Source organism: Bison bison, unplaced genomic scaffold (genome assembly GCF_000754665.1).
Source record: "Bison bison bison isolate TAMUID 2011002044 unplaced genomic scaffold, Bison_UMD1.0 scf7180017863823, whole genome shotgun sequence".
Classification (NCBI taxonomy): domain Eukaryota; kingdom Metazoa; phylum Chordata; class Mammalia; order Artiodactyla; family Bovidae; genus Bison; species Bison bison.
In genome coordinates, this window is record NW_011494395.1 from 341,525 (window position 1) to 348,927 (window position 7,403).

Here is a 7,403-nt window from a genome sequence, read left to right on the forward strand (position 1 = left end):
AATCTGCTCAATATTCTGTAATAATATAAAGAGGAAAAGAATTTGAAAAAGATTGACATATGTATAACTGAATCACTTTGCTGTACACCTGAAATCAATACAATATTGTAAATCAACTACTGTGGCTGTTGTTGTTTAGTTGGTGACTCATGTCTGACGTTTTGCGACCCCATGGAGTGTAACCCACCAGACTCCTCTGTCCATGGGATTTCCCAGGCAAGAGTACTGGAGTGGGTTGCCATTTCCCTTTCCAGGGGATCTTCTTAACACAGGGATCTAACGTCTCCTGCATTGGCAGGAGGATTCTTTACCACTGAACCACCAGGGAAACCAGAATCAACCACAGTTGATTAAAAATAGCAAATAAAAAAGTAAAAATTCTGAAAAGAATAAGTGTGTATATAACACTCTCTCCGAAATTTATGAATGGAAAAAAAATAATTTCCAAAGCTATTTGGATGTGTTGGAGATGGGTAACATGTTGGGTAAATCTATGCTGGATAAATCTGATCATGCAAACACTGCAATAAGGTACAAATCTCAATCTTTCACCTTGAAAGTTCGATCTCAGTGCACATCCCCATGGGTGTTTGTTGTTCCTGTGCTTATATAGTCTTCTCCTACTAGAATACAGCATTTTTTCTTTTTGTCATATTGTTCGTTTCTTCAGTTAAGGAATAAATTATAACGAATGTTGCTCTGACAATGAGTTAAAAACCAAATGCAGGCTAGAACCATAAAAATACACTTAGAAGAGACTGGGTTAGAAAGAGCTTTGTTTAGGTCCTCTTCATCTCAAGTAGGTGCAACATTCAACTATGTATAACTTACTGCAGTTTGAAGTAAGCTGAGTTCCAGAGAGCACAGACTTGGATCTGGTCCTTGCATATGTATGTGTGTGCATCTGTTGTTATCTTTGCTTGAGTGGGACTATTGTGAGAATTTACACTAACTCATTCAATCAACAAATACTGAGAATCTCCTATATATTAGACACTAGTACTCTTGCCTGGAAATCCCATGGACTGAGGAGCCTGGCGGGCTGCAGTCCGTGAGGTCGCTAAGAGTCGGACACGACTGAATGACTTCACTTTCATTTTTCACTTTCATGCATTGGAGAAGGAAATGGCAACCTGCTCCAGTGTTCTTGCCTGGAGAATCCCAGGGATGGGGGAGCCTGGTGGGCTGTAGTCCGTGGGGTTGCTAAGAGTTGGACACGACTGAAGTGACTTAGCAGCAGCAGCAGCAGGGATAAAAAAGATGAATAAAAGCCCAAGGGAAAAAAAGATGAATAAGATGCTCTCCTGTCCTTGTGGAGTTTAAATGTGCGGAGTGGGGAGACAGACGTTTAAATAGATATAAGGAAATATAACCAGAGACTTCCCGGGCAGTCCAGTAGTTAAGACTCCATGCTTTCAATTCAGGGGGTGCAGGTCTGGTCCCTGGCAGGGGAACTAAGATCCCACTGGGTGGTGAGGCAAAAAAAAAAAGAAATATAATCAAATCACTGATGATGCTATGCACAGAGCTTTATGGAACCACAGAAGAGGGACATTTAATCTTGCTTTGGCAAAGAGGTGTTGAGAAGGAGGCAGGAAAGGCTTTCTGGAGGAATGACAACTGAGTTGATTTTTAAAGGATAATGAGGAGTTAGCCAGATAAAAAAATAAAAGGTAGTTCAGGTAGAGGGTGCAACCTGAGAAGTTTGAGAAGCCAGATACAATAAAGTAGATATGGTAGAACCACAAACAGGCTTTTCTTGCTGGAGCATAACATTTCAGACTGGAGTGGGAAGAGAGAAGTCTAGAGAGATGGGGTATGAGGCTAGGATGTAGGCAGTGCTGGTTCATGGGAGACCCTGTGTGCTGGAGATAGCAACTTAAGTCCATCAGGAAGCTTTTAAAGGGTTAAATAGGAAATTACATGGTCAGATCTACTGTAGATATGTAACTACCAACTGTTTGGAAGATGGATCCCGGCAGGACTGGAGGCAAAGAAACCAGCTGGAACTCTTGCCATACAGTAGATGCAGGGCTGATAAGCCTGATCTAGGATAGTGGGAAGATATAGTGGAGGAGAGGGTTTTGAAAAATACACGGGAGGTGAAGTACTTGGAACTTGGTGATAACTGGCATGTCTGGGTTGAGAAAGAGGAAGAGGAGTTAAAGATGACTCCAGGTTCCTAGCATGGGTGATTGAGAGAACAGTGGTACCACCAACTGGGGTAGAGACTGCAGAAGGAGTGTAGGGCCTTCCATGCTTGGGCCCATATCCACTTTCACAGTTGCCAATTTCCTTTAGCATTAAGTTATTAGGTACCCACTCTGTGGTGAGGAACTATGGGGAAGGAGAAAAGAGAGGGTTCCTATTATCAAGGAATTTACTATCTGATTATGGAGACTGCATAAATAAATGGAACTCCCAGCTCTTACAAGGAAATGTATAATCAAACTCTAACTTGTGTGGTAAAGATCATGTTTCATATTATAGATATTGCTTCATTAATTTGTTCTTATTATGAGCAGTGTACTGTGTAAGAATCCTTACTAATATTTACCCTAAAAGATAGGTAATATCACCCCTTTAAAGATGAGGAAACTGAGGTCAGAGAGTGTAAATAACTTGTGCAAGGACTACTATACCCAGTAGTTTATTAGATGACTTTACTTGGATGTCACATAGGCATCTCAAATTCAGTATGTCTAAAATGGAGCTTTATGATACCTAAAGTACAAGCAACATAATAATTTAAAAAAAAACAGGTATTAATAGTACAATTTGTGCTTCCCGGGTGGCATTGGTGATAAAGAACCCGCTTGCCAATGCAGATGTAAGAGATGTAAAAGACTCAGGTTCGATCTCTGCTTTGGAAGATCCCCTGGAGTAGGAAAAGGCAATCCGCTTCAGGAATCTTGCCTAGAAAATTCCATGGACAGAGGAGACTCGCGGGTCACAGTCAATGGGCCGCAAAGTGTAGGACATGACTGAGTGACTGTGCATGCATGGTACAACATGTACATCAGACAAAAAAAAGCTTCTGCACAGAAAAAGAAATGAACAACAGAATGACAAGGCCACTTATGAATGGGATAAAACATTCGCGAGCTACACGTCTGGTAAGAGGTTACTATCCAAAATAAGAGGTTATTATCCAAAATACCATGCAACTCAATAGCAAAACCCCCAAATAATCCAATTTTAAAGTGAGCAAAGGACCTGAATAGACAGTTTTCCAAAGGAGATATTCAAAGGGCCAACAAGTACATGAAAAGGTGCTTAACATCATTAATTTTTATGGAAATACAAATCAAACCCACAATTGAGATGTCATCTCACAGCTGTTAGAGTGACTATCATGAAAAGGCAAGAAATATAAAAATTGTGAACTACTATGAACTGTGGTGTTGGAGAAGACCCTTGAGAGTCCCTTGGACTGCAAGGAGATCCAACCAGTCCATTCTGAAGGAGATCAGCCCTGGGATTTCTTTGGAAGGAATGATGCTAAAGCTGAAACTCCAGTACTTTGGCCACCTCAAGTGAAGGGTTGACTCATTGGAAAAGACTCTGGTGCTGGGAGGGATTGGGGGCAGGAGGAGAAGGGGACGACAGAGGATGAGATGGCTGGATGGCATCACCGACTCAATGGACATGAGTCTGAGTGAACTCCGGGAGTTTGTGATGGACAGGGAGGCCTGGCGTGCTGCGATTCATGGGGTTGCAAAGAGTCGGACACGACTGAGCGACTGAACTGAACTGAACTATATTGTACACCTGAAACTTATATTGTTCATTAACTATACCTCAATAAAAAAAATCTAAAAATAAAAAGACAAGAAATAACAATTGGTGGTAAGGATGTGGAGAAAAGGGAGACCTTGTGTACTGTTGGTGGGAATGTAAATTGGTGCAACCATTGTGGAAAAAGGATGGCAGTTCCTCAAAAAATTAAAAATAGAACTACCATGTGATGCAACAATTCCACATTTAGGGGCATATCTGAAGGGAACAAAATCGCAGAGTTATCTGTATCTCCATGATCATTGCAGCCATATTTGTAATAGCCAAGACATGGAAACAACCTAACTGGCCATCAATAAATACACGGATAAAGGAGATGTAATATATATGTTACATACATATACAATATTATATATGTATCATATTATATCCATTTAAGATATGTTATATATTTAATTTAGTCATTAATAAAAAAGGAAATTCTACCATTTGTGACAACGTGGATGGACCTTGAGGGAATTATGCTAACAGAATAAGAAAAAGACAAATACAGTATGATCTCACTTATATGTGGAATCTAAAAAAAACTCAAACTCATAGAAATAGAGATTAGATTTTTGGTTGGTAGAGGTTAGGGGGAAAGGGTCTTTGGGTGAAGCTGGTCAGAAGGCACAAATTCCTAGTTATAACCTAAATAAATTCTGAGGTTGTAATACATGACATGGTGACTGTAGTTAATAAAACTGTATTATATATTTGAAGATTGCTAAGAGAGAAGATCTTAAAAGTTCTCATTATAAGGAAAAAAGTTATAATTATGTGATGAATCATTTTTCAATATGTACATATCAAATCATGATGCTGTTCACCTTAAACTTATACAATGTTATATGTCAATTGTAGCTCAGTAAAAATGGAAAAAATAAAACAAAATAGAAATCATTGTCAACTTCCCACAAACTAGCATATCCTATATAACCTAACTTGGTGACTATCCCAATGTGCAAAAGTACAAAGAGCATGGAGTTTGGAGTCATACAGACCTAAGTTCAAATTTTGACTCTGGTTCTTGCTTGTTGAATTTCTTTCTTTCTTTCTTTCTCTCTCTCTCTCTTTTTTTTTTTTTTTTTTTTGCTCCTTTCCTAAATATTTGATGTCACTGAGACCCAGTTCCATGAGAGTCAGATATCATCAGGCTGGGCCATTCCCAGACTGGGGAAGGGAGGCTGATGTCCTCTTCCTAGATCAGTATTGATTAGGGAGGAGTTCAGGCTAGAGGAGAGATTCTCTGGCTGAGGGCTGCCCTTCACCTGGGCAAAGGAATTGCCCTGAACTGTTTTTTTCCCCCAACTGAGGAATGAACCCTCACCCTTGGAAGTGAAAGCATGGAGCCCTAACCACTGGACTCTCCAGGAATTCCCTGGCCCTGAGCCTTCTTATTCTTGGAGGAGTTCACCTTGCCGTTCTTTGAGATGGAGTAGCTTTAGGAACACACATCTCTGACTGTGCTCTTCTGTGTGCAGAAATGCAGAAATGCTCCCCCAGTTCCAGGGTCTCTCCTTTTGAGCAAACTGAGACTGGGAGGTGCTGCAGAATGCCCGTGGCAGCCACGGTGGACAGGTTTTCAGGGTTAACTCATGTCCTTGCCCTCTTCCATCATGCTTGTCCCAGCCCAGTTCTGAAAAACATCTGTGTTGGTTGTAGCCTGGTAGGTTAAACTCTCTGAACTTCATTATTCTTATTTGGAAAAAGGGGTTAGTGATACCCACTAGCTGAGTTTGTTGTGAAAATTAAATAAATTAACATATGTAAACTTCCTTACACAGTGGAAGGAAGACCCTGCTGCTGGGAAAGATTGAGCGCAGGAGGAGAAGGGAACAACAGAGGATGAGATGGTTGGATGGCATCACCTACTCAGTGGACATGGGTTTGGGTGGACTCCGGGAGTTGGTGAAGGACAGGGAGGCCCGGCATGTGCAGTTCATAGGGTTGTAAAGAGTCGGACACGACTGAGCGACTGAACTGAACTGAACTGAAGGATCCAAAAATAAAAGACGTACCTCTGGCCTTCAACATTACATGTTCATTCTTCTGCCCTCTTTGTTTCCTTCCTCTCCATTGCTACCCTCTCCATGATATTGAGCCAGAAGCCAAGGACTCACCTAGCCCCTTTTCTCTCCCTCCTTAAAAATGATCAGATGCCTGCTCTGTCATTCCTGTCTCCTGGCCTCTACATGCCCTCTACCTCTTAGCTGAATTCAGGCCCTCATCATTTTCCACTTATCAGTGCAAGTAGTGGAATTAAATTATTAAATTAAATGAGTCTATCTATGACCAGCTTCATTTCTTTCCAACCCATCCTCCATGCTGTTGCTATTTCTAAAATGCAAATTTGATCTTGTCTCTCTCCTGCTTAAAATTCTTCATTTGCTTCTCATCACCTTTAGGATAAAATCCAATCTCTTTAGCATGTCACACAAAGTCCTTTATGATCTGGCTCCTATTTATCACTCTGCCCTCATCTGTCCAAACCCATTTCCCTCTCCTGACCTAATGTCTGTACTTTCGCTCTAGATGTGCTTATGTGTTTAGTTCCCTGAGCAAGCTATGCTCACACACCTCTGAATATCTGCCCTCATTATTCTGTCTGGTTGGAACCGCCACACACACCCTACTTCCAGACCGCCCCCCCCAACACTTCCCACCCAGTCCTCCTGATCTTTTTTGCCCTTTGGGTCTGAGTCCAGCAGATCACCTCTGAGAGCCTGTGGGTTAGAGCTACACATCTGCACACACATTTGTCACAGCACTCACCACATCGAAGAGCAATTGTCTCTTTCTGGCTCTGTCAATCAATTGTGAGTTGTTGAAGCCCAGAGGTACATCTTTTATTTTTGGATCCTTCAGTTCAGTTCAGTTCAGTTCAGTCGCTCAGTCGTGTCCGACTCTTTGCAACCCCATGAACCGCACATGCCGGGCCTCCCCATCCTTCACCAACTCCTGGAGTCCACCCAAACCCATGTCCGTTGAGTAGGTGATGCCATCCAACCATCTCATCCCCTGTTGTCCCCTTCTCCTCCTGCCCTCAATCTTTCCCAGCATCAGAGTCTTTTCAAATGAGTCAGCTCTTCACATTAGGTGGCCAAAGTTTTGGAGTTTCAGCTTCAACATCAGTCCTTCCAAAGAACACCCAGGACTGATCTCCTTTAGGATGGACTGGTTGGATCTCCTTGCAGTCCAAGGGACTCTCAAGAGTTTTCTCCAGCACCACAGTTCAAAAGCATCAATTCTTCTGTGCTCAGCTTTCTTTATAGTCCAACTCTCACATCCATACATGACCACTGGAAAAACCATAGCCTTGACTAGACCGACCTTTGTTGGCAAAGTAATGTCTCTGCTTTTTAATATGCTGTCTAGGTTGGTCATAACTTTCCTTCCAAGGAGCAAGTGTCTTTTAATTTCATGGCTGCAATCACCATCCGCAGTGATTTTGGAACCCAGAAAAATAAAGTCAGCCACTGTTTCTACTGTTTCCCCATTTATTTGCCATGAAGTGATGGGACCAGATGCCATGATCTTAGTTTTCTGAATGTTGAGCTTTAAGCCAACTTTTTCACTCTCCTCTTTCACTTTCATCAAGAGGCTCTTTAGTTCCTGTTTGTTTT